The following is a 15106-nucleotide window of genomic DNA, read 5'->3' as shown; positions in this document are numbered from 1 at the left end:
TAGTTGCATTGGTTTTATTTGTACCAAAAAACTTTTCAATTTAATGCAATCAAAATTATCAATTTTGAATTTTATAATGTTCTCTATCTCTTTTTTTGATCATAAACTGCTCCCCTTTCCAAAGATGAAACAAATATCCATATTCTCCTATGTGGCTTATGATATCACCTTTTGTGTGTCTAAATCCTGTGCCCATTTCAACCTTATCTTGACATGTGGTGTGAGCTATTGGTCTGTGTTTAGTTTCTGACATTCTATCTTCCAGTTTTCCCAGCAGTTTTTATCAAAGAATAAGTTCTGATTAAACAATGGATTACTATAGTCATTTACTACCATTTCTTATATACCTAATCTTTTCCACTGAGTCACCACTATCTTTCTTGGTCAGTATCAGACAGTTTTAATGATTGATGCTTTATATTATAATTTTTGCATTTTCATTAATTCCCTTGATAATTCATTTGAATTTTGTTACTATTTTTTCTAGCTCAATAAAGTAATTTTTGGTAATCTGATTGGTATGGCACTGAATAAGTAATGTAATTTAGGTAGAATTGTCATTATTATTATATTAGCTCAGCCTAACCTTGAGCAACTGACATTTGCCCAATTATTTAGAACTGATTTTATTTCTGTGAAAAATGTTTTATACTTTTCATATAGTTTCCTAGTTTGTCTTGGCATGTAGACTTCTAAATGTTTTATGTTGTCTAGAGTTTCTTTAAATGGAATTTCTCTTTCCATCTCTTGTTGCTTGGCTTTATTTGGTAATAAATATGTCTGTGTGTGTGTGTGTGTGTGTGTGTGTGTGTGTGTGTGTATGTGTGTGTAGATATATTTATATAGAAATGCTTTTGATTTATGTGGGTTTACTTTATATCCTATAACTTTTTTTTAGGAAAAAAAAACAAAATAGTCTGGGGCAGCTAGATGGCAAAGTAGATAGAGCACCAGCCCTATAGTCAAGAGGACCCGAGTTCAAATCCATAATAATTACCTAGTTGTGTGACCTTGGGCAAGTCACTTAACCCTATTACCTTTTTAAAAAAACAGAAAAAAACTCAAAATAAATTTTAATAAGTGAACATAATTTGCCCTACTCTGTATGTCCTACAATTTCCTAAATTTGCTAATTGTTTCAAGTAGTTTTTAGTTGATTTTCTAGGATTCTCTAAGTATACCTTCATATCATCTACAGTGTCAGTCTTGTTTCTTCATTGTCTATTTTAATTCCTTCAATTTCTTTTTCTTCTCTTATTGCTAAAACTAACATTTCCAATACAATATTGAATAAGGGTGATAATCAGCATCCTTGTTTCACCCCTGATCTTATTGGGAATGCTTCTAGCTCATCTCCATTACATATAATGCTTGTTGATAGCTTTAGATGAATATTGCTTAGCACATTTAAGCTTTATATGGATATTGCTTTATCATTAATAAAACTCCATTTATTCCTATGCTCTCTAATGTATTTAGTGGGAATAAGTGGTGCATTTTGCCCAAAGATTTTTCAGAATCTATTGAAATAAGCATATGATTTCTGTTAGTTTTGTTACTGATATGGTCAATTATGCTGATGGTTTTCCTAATATGGAGCCAACCCTGCAGTCTTGGTATAAATCTTATCTGATCAAAATGTATTATTTTGTTATTATTCTGAACTTTTTCAAACATCTTCCAAGTTATTTTCTAGTTTATCTTTTCTCAGGGACTAAGAGGTGAAGAGCTCCATTTCAACAAGGACATTCCATTTCTATATTATGTCTTCATCTCTATCACTTAAATGAGGGCTGTTCAACTTTAGGTTATCATAGGGCCATATTAAAATAAAATAATTATTTGAAGACCCAGAATAAAAAAAGGGGGGAGGGGGACAGAGAGACAGACAGACAGACAGACAGACAGAAAGGTGAGGGAGGGAGAGAAACAGAAAGGGAAGGAGAGAGAGAAACAGAGGTGGGAGAGAGAGAGAGAGAGAGAGAGAGAGAGAGAGAGAGAGAGAGAGAGAGAGAAGATAGAGAGAAGGACAGAGAGAGAAGGAGAGGGAGAGACAGAGAGAGAGAGAAGGAGAGGGAGAGACAGAGAGAGAAGGAGAGGGAGTATGTATATATATATATATATATACTATTATATATAGTATATAGTATATATATAGTATATAATAGTTAATGTGGTCTTACCTTAGATTTAGCAAGTGCTACAAAAAGTCATGGTACTTTTAACTTCTTGGAAAGTGGGGGAATATGCGTCATCAATGCAACAGGCAAAGATTCAAAGTGCAAAAGCAAACACAAAACACAAAGGGACAACACAACTCGAAAACAACAACTGTATAAAGGTAGTCTACATCGTACAGACTGAACACATCCCATGAATTGATTGAAAATTCCATGTGATATGTTCCTTCCATAATACTGCTTAAAAACACCAAAGAAAATTAACATCAATGAGATTATTTATTAGTGATAGAATTAAAAAAAGTAATATGCATTACATGCAAATTATTTTTTTTTGCTCATGAAAATTAAAATCATCAGGTGGGCCACATAAAATCGAACTGCAGGCAGCATGCTGTGGGCTGTATTTTAGACAGCCCTGACTTAAAATATTTATCTTCTTTGAGGTATCACTTCCTGTGAAGTCTTTCTTAGTTCCCTCTATTCCTCCAGTTGGCAGTGCTTTCTCCCTCCTCAAATTGTAACCGAAAGATAGACAGACGGGTAGGTAGGGATAGATAGATAGATAGATAGATAGATAGATAGATCGATCGATCGATCGATCGACAGACAGACAGACAGTCAGAATAATTGGAAATAAAATAGCAAAAAATACAAAGGTACAAGGTACTGGAGAGAGGCACTTGCAAACAGAAAGTCTTCCTGTAGAAAATGGTGCATGAATTGAATTTGAAGGAAAATAAAGATTCTACAAGGCAGAGGTGAGAGAACAAGGGAAGCATTCTAGAAATGGGTAACAACCAATGGAACAGGAGTTGGAATACTGTGTGTGAGTTTGACTTGGCTGTAAAAGTGTAGTCCTGCAGATTAAGGTAGCTAGAGCAGGAAAGAATGAGAATAGCTCAGTGGATTTAGAGACAGTTCTTTAAAGCCCTTTGAAGGAAAATCATAATTTCCTATATATTTTAGAATTACACTAGAATTCTAGTCTTGAGTTGGAAATAAACAAAGGTTGAAATTGGTTCCATAAAATCATTTTTATTTTCAAGGATAAGGAGGAGAACCTAAAGGTTAACACAGATTTCAAAATGGATGATTTCTTTTTGTTTCTAGTACTTAAAATTTCAAGGGTAGTTTGCTAGATAAGGCAATAGACAGAGTCCAGGGATTGCAGGCAGGAAGATCTGAGTTCAAATCCATTCTCAGATACTTACTAGTCTATGATCTGGACTAGTCGTTCCAACTTGTTTGCCTCATTTTTCTCATCTGTAAAATGAATCCGAGAAGAAGGCAAACCACTCCAGTATCTCTGACAGGGAAACCCCAAATAGGGTCATGAAGAGTCAGACACGACTGAAACAACTGAATGACAACTTAAGATTTCCTTAGATACTAAGATATCTGATGTGGTATTTGTATTCATTGGTGGGAAATTTACCTTCTTAATGCAAAGACTCTACCAGTAGAGTGAAGGGATTGCTCTAAACCTGATGTAAGAAAAGCAGTCTTACTCTTGTACAGTCATACTTCATCAATCCCTTATCACAGCTGCCTGGGACAGTAGGGGTCCACTATGTCAGCACATTTGAACTTTGCCAGAAAGGTGTTTGTATTTTGTCAGAGTCTGGATTTATTGATGATGTGTGATTTATGATTCTTTGTACACTTAAGGACCCATTATATTAGACCCTGCTATGTGATTAGCATACACACAACCCTGCTGCTGGAGACCTCAGAAGTATATAATCCAAGCAGTTCCTAAGATTTCCTACAATCTATCAAGGATGAAGGTTAAGGATTTGAAAATTTTAATACCCCATTACACAGTAGAGGTATTTGTTCTTCATCCTCTTGCCTCTGGAACACAAGTTACCTATCTATGACCATGCATAATGATTGAGAAACTAAACCTCATAATATTAATTTTTATATCACAAGAATAATGACTACCAGCACACAATCACTCAAAAACTTCCAAAGGACACTCCTCTTAACTCTGTAAAATACATTATATAAATGTGGTTATTCCCATTTTGCAGATGAGGATAAATGTCTATTGAAGTCTTGTCAATTCTACTTAAAGAGTAACCTTCACATCCTTCCCAATCTTTCCACTCATAAAGTTATGTCTACCCCACCCCAAGTTCAGGTACTTATCACAGCTCTCCTGAACTGTTCTCATTAAAAATTCACTTCATTTCTTACTTTACCATCATATTCATGCGCACATAAATTGTAGTTTTTTCAGACCTGTTCAAACCAATGGGTACCTACTTTTTCTTCATTCTTAACTAGCTTCGTGTAACTGCTTTAAAGCTATTACAACCTGAACCTTCCAAACTTTCCTAAATTCTCAGATGACTCCCCTCTATGAATTCTCTGGTCAGAGGACAGGAAACTAGATTGCAGAGGGTTGTAAAAGTGTGCAATGAAGGGTAGAGGATGATGAATAATGGTGAAGAAAGGAGCTTGATTCTTGAGGACTATTCCAGTGAGTCTACCAAACAGCCCAAGAGCTATATGTCTTTCCTCTTGCCTAAGTAAATTCTGAGAGGCTAATGTACAAAAGGTTGACCACTAAACCAGGAGGGGCTTTTTATTCACAGCAATTCATGATAACCATTTCCCAGGGCTTGAAAGGATTCATGGTGTAGGTAATGCCCATATTGATGAAATTATACTGCTCTTGTGGAGTTTTGAAGTAAATTATCCTACACACTCCTGTTTCATCTGAGAAATATGTATATTCACCATCTTCAGGGAAAGGAATGTAAACAAAGAATAAAGACAACACAGCATGAAGGAGTAGAGAGGGAATTCATCTTGCTGATTGGTCAAATTTCTAAGAACTGACTGAAAACCTAAGGCAATTTTTTTTTGGTTCTTTGTGTATCTTTAAAATTGTTTACATTATTTCTTTAGTTGATTCTCTGAAAAATCACCATCCTCTTAAATAGAGGTTTCTTAACCATTTTTTTATGTCATAAAACCCCTTAGCATTCTAGTGAAGCACATGGATCATTTCTAAGAATGTTTTAAATGCATTAAATAAAAGAAACCAATTATATTTTCAAAACAATTTTTCTTTTCAAATAAACTCACAGGCTCCAAGTGAAGAACCTGTATTCTAAAAGCAGAGGTAGCATTGTTGCCTTTTGCCACCTTTCAACTTAAGGGCTGTGTCAAAGGCAACAAAGTTAATTTACCCAGGACTGAGGAAGGATGAAAATGCTGGCCACCTGCAATCTATATGGGGGTGGGGGTGTGTGCAATATATATGTGGGGGGTTGTGTGATAAAAATCTCAGAATAAGTAGGTGGCAAGGGTACCAGGAGGAGATGGCTTGTAGAAACAAGTCCAAGGAACCATAGGAAGCTTCCTCTATGAGAGAATCCAGTGGTCAAATAATTAATGAAGGTGGGTAAAAGGAAGGTGTGAAAGAATGACACAGATCTCAGTGGTTGGGTCACTGAAAAGTCTGAGAGGGTGTGGGAAAAGTATGTCTGAAGGAAGGGGAAGAAGAGGAGGGGGAGGGGGACAGAGAGACAGACAGAAAGGTGAGAGAGGGACAGAGAGAGAGAGAAACAGAGGTGGGGGGAGAGAGAGAGAGAGAGAGAGAGAGAGAGAGAGAGAGAGAGAGAGAAGATAGAGAGGACAGAGAGAAGGAGAAGGAGAGACAGAGAGAGAGAGGAGAGGGAGAGACAGAGACAGAGAAGGAGAGGGAGAGACAGAGACAGAGACAGAGAAGGAGAGGGAGAGAGAGACGAGAGAGACAGAGAGGGAGAGACAGAGACAGAGACAGAGAAGGAGAGGGAGAGAGAGAGAGAGAGAGAGAAGGAGAGGGAAAGACAGAGAGAGAGAGAGAAGGAGAGGGAAAGAGAGAGAGAAGAGGGAGAGACAGAGAGAGAGAGAAGGAGAGGGAGGGAGAGAGAGAGAGAAGATAGAGAGAAGGACAGAGAGAGAAGGAGAGGGAAAGACAGAGAGAGAGAGAGAAGGAGAGGGAAAGAGAGAGAGAAGAGGGAGGGAGAGAGGGAGGGAGAGAGAGAGAGAGAGAGAGAGAGAGAGAGAGCGAGAGAGAGAGAGAGAGAGAGAGAGAGAGAGAGAGAGAGAGAGAGAGAGAGAGAGAGAGAGAGAGAGAGAGAGAGAGAGAGAGAAGGAGAGGGAAAGACAGAGAGAGAGAAGGAGAGGGAAAGAGAGAGAGAGAAGGAGAGGGAGAGAGAGAGAGAGAGAGAAGGAGAGGGAGAGAGAGAGAGAGAGAGAGAGAGAGAGAGAGAGAGGGAGAGACAGAGAGAGAGAAGGAGAGAGAGAGAGAGAGAGAGAGAGAGAGATGGGGGGGGCAGGGAGAGGAAGGGAGAAAGCGTGTTTGTGAGCCTGTATGTATGAGTGACATTGAGAGGGAGGGAAGGAGGGAGGGAAGGAGGGAGGGGAAAGCCTGGGGGGGGGGGGGGGGGAGTGTCTATACGTGGACGAGGACGGAGTTGTGTCAGTGAAGGAATCCAGTCGGGGGCTGAGCCTGGGCTGTGCTCTCAGTTTTTAGCGCCAGCAGAGCAGGGCGAAGTAGAGACTCGGAGGAAGCCGGCGGAGAAGCTGCTCGGCGCCCAGCCCTCCTCCTCCTCCTCCTCCTCCTCCTCCTCCTCCTCCTCCTCCTCCTCCTCCTCCTCCTCCTCCGCCAGTTCTGGGGGGCAGCGGCTGCGGCGCCTGCTCTCCACCCTCGCCCTCTCCGTCTCCACGGCCCGGGCCGAGCCGAAGCTGCGGGCTGGCAGAGAGGTAAGCCCCGGGGACACTTGCTGCGGGCCCCGGGCCGGGCTCCGGGCCGGGCCCCGGGCCGGGCTGCGGGCGCGCCCCCGCCCCCACCTCCCCGCAGCCTCCGGGGATTTGCATGGCGGGGAAGGAGCGGGCACGCCAGGGTGAAGGGCATCCTCCAGCCGCCTCCCCGCCCCGCAGCCGCGCGGAAAGCCTGGGACCCTGGGGTGTGGTGCGAGCACGCCTGGGTACCCACGGGCCGGGCCCCCGGCCTCTCCGCCCTCACAAAGGAGAGGCGGCGGAGGGGGCCTCGGGCTCCCGCGCCCCGTGGCGCCGGCCGGCCGCACCCCCCGGAGCGCAACTTCCCGGGCGGCCGGGGCTGGCTCGGCGTTCCGGCGCGGCGCGGCCCGGCCCGGCCCTCCCCGCTCCGGCCCCGGGCTCGCGGACCCTCCCGCCCCGGGCTCGCGGACCCTCCCGCCCCGGGCTCGCGGACCTTCCCGCTAAGCCGCCCGTCTCAGCCCAGCTTCCCTTGCCCTCCCGCGCCGGCCGGAGCCAGGGACCGGGCTGGTATTCGTTCCTTTCCGAGGGGGACTGGAAAGGAAGTTGGATCGCGTTTTACCGCCCCGGTCCATAGTGTTACTTGAAAACCACCGACACTCGGCAGTCTCCGACTGTTGCTGGAGCTGCTCCCGTGAATTCTGCCCGTGCAGTTGTGGCGGCAGGGGAGAAAATGCTGAAACAGCACCATATTTTCATCAAATGTTGCATTACAGTTTGTCTGAGTTGCCATATGTTCACATAGATACTGTGATGACTGGGCAAGGATAGAAGCTAAATGTTTAGTGCATTTTCCTACAATTCTGTGGAACAGCTTAGCCAGAAAATAAAATAAAAACAAAAAACACGTCAAACCTTGTAAATGCATGAGCGTGGGCTGTGCTTGCTGAGAGGGCGGCAAAGCAAGCCGGACTGGACTTGGATGCATACGATTTTGACTCTGATTATTTGGAGATCAATACTGTGTTCTTACAGCTCCGTCGAGCAGCAGTCTTTATTGCTTTGCTGATGGCAAAATTTGCACCGAGTATTTCAATAATTATTGTTGAGTTGACCGGCTGGCTGACAAGCCACACTGTCCAGAACTGGGCTCTGTGATGTTTAAGGAGACAGAACCAAACACCATCAGTCACTGAGGCAGCCGAGAGAGAGAGAGAGAGAGAGAGAGAGAGAGAGAGAGAGAGAGAGAGAGAGAGAGAGAGAAAAGTACTTGGAAAGATAGGCTGCTGGGTTCAGGTGGAGCAAGGAACACTCAGTGCATGACTTCCCTCTTGAGAGAACTGCAAATGGAGGGTTCAGATGGCTGACTTATTTTTTTAAGCTTCAAGAGACTTTAGTTGCTAAGAATCCCCATTCTTGCAGATGTCAAGGTTTTGGAGACCTTGAAACACTTGGACTAAAGAAAGATTCTACGCAGAACGCACCTGAGCCTATTTCCCAGGCTCCAATATGAGAACTAGTGAAACAGTCTCAAACTTCAGAAATGTCATCCTTGGCTTTCTTGAGTTGCCTCAGATTGAATGTGGGGTTAAAAAGAATCACTGGCCTAATATTAAAAAAAAAAATAAAACAATTGTCATTATCTATGATCATCACAGCCTCCTCTCCTGCGGGCTTTTCATTGTGCTAAAATACAAAAGAAAATCTACATTTTCCTTAATTTTAGAAAATGTGGGTTTTGGATTTTTTTTTTTTTTGGTTTTATAAAATAGTCAGATGGGCACAAGTGCATTCTGCAAAAAGAGTTTCAACCTGTTTCTGGAGGATTCAGGTTTTAGGAATTTAAATTTGCCAGTTAGTAGTCTTTAAGGAAGGATTCATTGCAGCTCTCCATTTATTTTTCTTCCTCACACATTAGAATCAAGTGTATTGAGAAAAGGAGCAAAAGAGAATGAATACCACTTGGGAAAAGAAAAATAAGATGGTAAAGTCAGTGATTTTCAAAAGACAACCCTAAAATAAAGGTTTCACAATGTAATCAGGAGAAATCATCAGCCCCCTATGAAACCAGATCTCTGATTAAGAACAGCAGTAAGTTATTTGGATAAAAGCAATTACTGTGAAACTACTATACAAACCCCAGCTAACCAAAATGACTGAAAGTGTTATCTCTGTATGATTGTGTTTTTGTTGGATCTTTAAATGGAAAAAATAAACCTTTGTAACTATTTTCTATTTGAACAAGGCAAATAATCCTGCAATCCCTAATTAGAGTTTTGGAATAAACTCAAGTCTCTATCCTTTGTTCAAACCTTTTTGTTGGAACAAAGTCCCAAAAAACATGTCAAGTTTTTTTGTCTCTGTGTGTTATGGCATGGGTGATGCTAGAAAGATACATCTTTACAACGTAAGAAATGTTGCTTCTATTTAACAGGCAAGCAAACATGAACCAAATGGGAAGATGTGATTTTTGACAATGCTATTTCTTTTTCTGATTCCTGCTTCTGATGAAAATGTTAAATGACTTTCTAAGTATCTACTTAGTTGAATGCATTAATTTTGATGGGCAAATGCATCAATAATTCTTTCAGGCTAATTTTATTTTACTGAGCTTCTTGATAAAAAGTCTATCCAGTTTAGTGTTGTGCAGTTGCTGTTTTTTCAAGTGGTCATTCAGGGAAGAGTATTTATTGATGGCCTTTTGAGGTTTTCCAGTGAGCTCTCTAAGTATCCATAAGTAATAATCAGTAGCATTACTTTGGGAAGCTTGGTGTTCATAATCTTGGTATTATGATACTTGATGATATGAGATAGCATATGCAAAAGCAATTCTATTTAACCTAATTTTCTGGTGGAGTTTTAAAATTTTGACCTAAAACAAAGTATAATGTGAAGAGAACATTTTGGCCAACACTATCAATTAATATTTAGTTAAACAGTGAAGTGGAAGAAATACTCTTGGGAGGAAGAAAGCCTAGATTCGTACTCTCATAGACTTAAAACTGTAAGGGGCCTCACCAGTCATCTAAAATCCTACCCTCTTATTTTACAGATAAGCTTAATGATATCCAATGATGTTAAGTATCTAAAATCACAAGGTAGTAAATGACAGGACTGGATTTGAACCCAGCTTCTTTTGTTGCAAATTAATCCTTTTTTTCTTATATAATCTTGTCTTCTGATTTAACCTCTTGGATCCTCAATTTACTCAATTGTCACAGTGCACAGCCCATCTCACAGGGCTGTTGTGAAGAAGGAACTTTGAAAACTCATAAGTGCCATATGAATGAGATGTTGTTATTATTATTTCTATGGGGTATAGCAGTTTCTAATTCCTCAAGAGGGCAAACTAGTTTTATTAATATTGAAGAAAGCGACTCAGGGCAACGATATTAGAATTGTCTCTTGTTAAAAATTGAGCTGAGGTTGTATTCAGAAAGATCTGTGCCACTACCACCCATCTCACCATATGAAAAATTCATTGTCTCTCTCATCTAAAGCAGATAAGTATTGCTTAGTCATTGCTCCATGCTACTTTTGGAATCAGCTTTGGGTGAGATTTTTTTTTTAAGATTACAAACTGCTAAAGAACAGAATTCATGTTGTATTTTCTTTCATATCCCAGCCTCTAGTATACAGCATATAGTTGGAGCAAAAGAAATGTTTGTTGAATGAATAAATGCATATCATTCCTGTAGGCAAGCATCTGCTGACCCTCATGGTTGTTTTGATATATTCAGTGGCAGCCTTTATGACACATCAGTGTAATCAGACATTTGAGGAGTCTGTTCAATGATATGTGCCTGCAGTTCTAATTATTCAAAACTCTAAAGTGTGTTCCATTGCTATATTATCTTCTAGGGAAACAATGATCTAAAAAAAACTTTGTTTTTATGATACATTGATTAAAATGTAGGAAATTCTACACTCTGGAAGATAGGAAAGTTATCTCTCCCCCTTCTCTCTTTGGTGAAATAGGGTTTTATAGAGGTGTTATTTCCTTGATACCTCAAAATGTCTAATTTGGTGTTCTTATGTTATGATATATAAACATTACATAAGTTTAGTTTCCAAAGAATTTTAAAATGCCATTATTATGTTGTGGAATAATATCTCATGAGTAGTATAGGTAAGAAAATTACTTCATGAAGCTGTATTATGCACAACATGCATATCATAATTTTCTGCTTTTTGCATTTTAAAAATTTCTAGATGAATTTAATGATCAGTGTTCTTTATTATTATTATTATTTGAAACTTTATGATATTACCTGTCCAGATGTACATAAGAAAGGTTGCCCTTGTGACTTGGTCTTGGGCACTAATTTCTCTCCTAGATGTGAATTCCATATCACCTAGTAGTTGGATATTTCCACTTGGACATCTTGCCACATTCAACCTCTGAAATGAACTCATCTCTAATAAACCTGTTTTTTTTTTTTATGACTTCCCTATTTCTTCTTTCTTTTGACAACTATCAGTCCCCTAATCCACCAGACTCAGAACCTGTCTTCTTTGACTCTTCTGTCGCCCTTTATCTTTGATATTTTCTAATCCTATTTATTTATTTACTCTCTTCTAGACAGTATTTTTTCCTTCTTTCATTTTTTTTCTTTTCATTTCCATCCTAGAACAGATATTTAACATCTTGAGTGAGGATTATAGCAACATAGTTAGGAGGATGACTAGTCAGTCTGTACCCTTCATTTTTCATCATTATTATTTTAAAATTACTAAAATACTTATTTTACCATATCATTTCTTTGACAAAAACCCTTCTGTGCCTTTACATTCTCTGTACCATAAAATGAAAATCTTCAGCCTAGCACTTTAGGCTCACCACAACCTGACCCCAACATGTCTTTCCAACCTTACTTCTTCCTACTTTCTAAATTAAACCCTTTAACCCAACCTCATCAGTCATTTTCTTCATGAAATCCCTAAAAATGATAAGCACATTTTCATTTATTGCTCATACTGTGCCTCAACCTTGTATGTTTTCTTTTTCTCTACTTAGTCAAATCCTTCCACTTCAGCTGTTATCACTCCCAAATCTCTGATCATTCTGGCTCACACTGATCTTTCACTTCTCTAAATCCCTATAACATATGTATTGTTATTGTTGTTATTATTATTATTATTATTATTGTTTTAGCAACACTAGGTTTAGTATTTTAAAAGATTTGAATTTAAATCTTGGATCTAAATAAGCAACAGGTCATGCAACCTTTCTAGCTCTTAATTTTCACTCCCTGCAAAATAAAAGGGTTGGGTTAGCTCTAAGTCTGAAAAAAATATCAAAACATTTCTTTAACATTTAGTTTTAGAACTGAAAGAGACTTCAATGGTGCCCTTGCTCAATCCTCTCATTTTACAGATTGGAAAACTGAAGCCTGGAGAAGTTAAATAACTTGCCCAAGGTCAGAAGGTATTGGTGGCAGAGCTAGCATTTGGAACCCAGATTTCCTGGCTCCAAATCCATCATTCTTTCCACTGTATTATCATTTCTATTTCCTACTTTGTCTTAACCATGCACTGTCCCATATTACTATGATGTAAATGTTTCTCGAATGATATATTCTTTTTCCACCTAGATTTCAATCTCCTTGAGAGAGTAGACTGTGCCTGGTCATTTTTTGTACCACTACACAGTATCTGGCACAGAGTAGAGTAAGTAAGTACTCAAGAAATACTCAATGAGCAAACTATGATGAGGATATTTTTGGCCAATGCTAGATCCAGGCATTACACAGAAATGATAAAAAAAATCAAGTGGTAGAAACTTTTAAATTTATTTTCAATGGCTTTAATCAATCCCCATGATGACCAGATGAGAATTTTGAGAACTTTGCATTTTCCAAAGTTAAGAGATAATGATGGACTGTGGTGCAGCTGTGACATTCTCTTTATACCAGCAATAAAGATTTCACTATTATAAGACCAGAGTTAGGAATCTTAACATTGATCATGAGCAGAGTATTTAAGCTTTTTGCCAACATTTAAAAACTCAAGAAAATTAAATTATGTCAATTGGTAAACATTTATTAGATGCCTACTATGTGCCAGACACTGCTAATTAAATTATCAGCTATACAGAAATAGTCAACTATACACAATCTTTTAGACTTACCTCAACCTTTTTCATTCTGCAGTGTATCCAACCAACATTTCCAGAACCTCTTTGAAACACCTCTGACCTTTTGAGGTGAAGAAGGAAAAACTCAATATATCAATGCTATGTTTGGAATACATGGTTCATTTTGATTAAGATATTGATTAAAATAGGTATGAGATGTGAACAAAAAAGGACAAGTTTTAGAAAAGGATACAGAAAACAAATGAAAATTAAGATTAGACCACCCTTGCCCAAGAGAATTTTAATTGGATTCTACTGTAGGAGGATATAGAGCGAGAGGGGGGAAATCTTTTTTTTCCTGCCAAGGGCCATTTGGATATTTCTGATATCATTTGTGGACCATACAAAATGATCAACTTAAAAATTAGCCTGCTATATTTGTCAAACATTTAATTAATTCACTTCCTAAAAAAACTCCAAAATTTATTGAATTTTGAGTCCTCCCTGAGGTTGCTGTGGCAGTGATAGACCAAATGATTTTGCAGCCCTATATAGCCTGTGATCAGGTCATTCCCAACTCTATATGTAGAGTAAAGAGGATATGCACTAAGACTTACCAAGTAACAAACGTGTAAAAGGAATGAGTTTGAGCTGGAGAGAAACTCATCTGAAACCTTTTTTATGCACAAATTAGGTCCTTACATGCTGAAACCATGGTCCAAGGATGTATGTTAACTTTACATGTATATGTAAACCTTAGGCAAAAAATTCTAGATTTTAACCGCCTTTCAATTAAGACTTGCAGCTTTCCTGGAGGGACAGACCCAGGTTTGGCTGCTCTGGGAGTTATCCTACAAACAAGGAGTTTGTTGCCTTGAGACCAGTTCTAAAAGTCTGATTGGACATTACTACTCTTCTTCCTATGTTACATATTTTTTACAAATCTTACTTTCTCATACTTATTTACTTGAATTAAATCTGTGAGAGGCAGCACGTGATTGGAGAGAGAACTGGCCTTGGAATCGGGTGACCTGAGTTCAAGTTCTGCCTCTGATATATACTTGCTGAGGGAGTCCTTTATTCTGGTCCAAGTCTAACCTGTGCAGTGTAGTGATTCAGGATTTGGTTCTAGCAGAAGACTAAAAGCCATAGTATTTTGCTCCAACCATGGTTGTTCACTGAGTGTATTAGGCACAAGAATGTCATTACCAGTTTTATCCTCTGCCTAAGGTGAGAAAGCCATTAGGGATCTCATTGAATCATATGATAGGATCTACAGATTGCTACAACCGTTTTTTGTATTTAACACCCATCACCTAACTGACTCAGAAACAGTAGAACCAGTGTTATTGAGTTAGTTTATTGATAAAATTCTTGGAAGGTAAAGGCTCTGATTAGAATACCTTGACCATTTCATGGCAACCCTCAATATTCTAGAGTCTAAAAGGTTAAGATTCAGATGTATCAGTGTAAGTAGTGAGCAAGTAACAGTGTGAAAAGAAATGGCTATGGAGTAGTGAATAGAAGGTCATCGGTCTGTGTCTCTTATACATATGAGCTGTGTAACCATAGAAAAATCACTTTAGCCTCTCAGCCCTTGAAGCAAAAAAGACTCAAGTTAGAACAGAGTTGGTGATCTGCATTGGAGAAGGAAATTTCCACACTGGAAGTTTATTACACTGATCAAATCATACCTCTGAAACAAAAACAAATAAAATTCTTTAAGAGGTTGCCTATCAGACAGCCACCATCACTGGGAGTATTGTGCCTTGAACACACTATATTCTCAACAAATATTTGTTAAATGAATGAATGCATGCATGAATGAACAGTAACCCAAAACTAATAGTTCTCTTTGAACGGGAAATATTGAGGAATCAAGGAATGACTTGAAGCAAAGTCAACATAATAATGCATTGTCAACATTGCCAACTCATCATGGTTCAGAACAAAGTACTACTTTGTTGAATTCAATATCTTGTAACTCAAGTGAAGTATGTGACACACTTATGGAATACTCAAATTGTAGAGATCCAGAGGTAGACATTTCCACTAAATTAGAGACCTGTTTTCAATATTGAAGGCATGCTGTGAGTAGTTGCACATCATT

The 15106-nt window shown here is 39.1% G+C and overlaps 1 protein-coding gene across 1 annotated transcript in view; it reads left to right on the top strand.

Moving 5' to 3' along the window:
* The first annotated feature begins 6671 nt into the window (after positions 1–6671).
* Positions 6672–15106, top strand: part of SPATS2L (spermatogenesis associated serine rich 2 like) — a 334205-nt gene continuing 325770 nt past the window's right edge. Inside the window, exon 1 of the mRNA XM_074215357.1 lies at positions 6672–6947. The gene's annotated coding sequence lies outside the window, so the exon portion shown is untranslated. The remainder of the gene's footprint in view (positions 6948–15106) is intronic.

Source organism: Macrotis lagotis, chromosome 1, assembly GCF_037893015.1.
Source record: "Macrotis lagotis isolate mMagLag1 chromosome 1, bilby.v1.9.chrom.fasta, whole genome shotgun sequence".
Taxonomy (NCBI): Eukaryota; Metazoa; Chordata; class Mammalia; order Peramelemorphia; family Peramelidae; genus Macrotis; species Macrotis lagotis.
The sequence above is the reverse complement of the archived record's forward strand: the minus strand, read 5'-3'. Positions and strand labels throughout refer to the sequence as shown.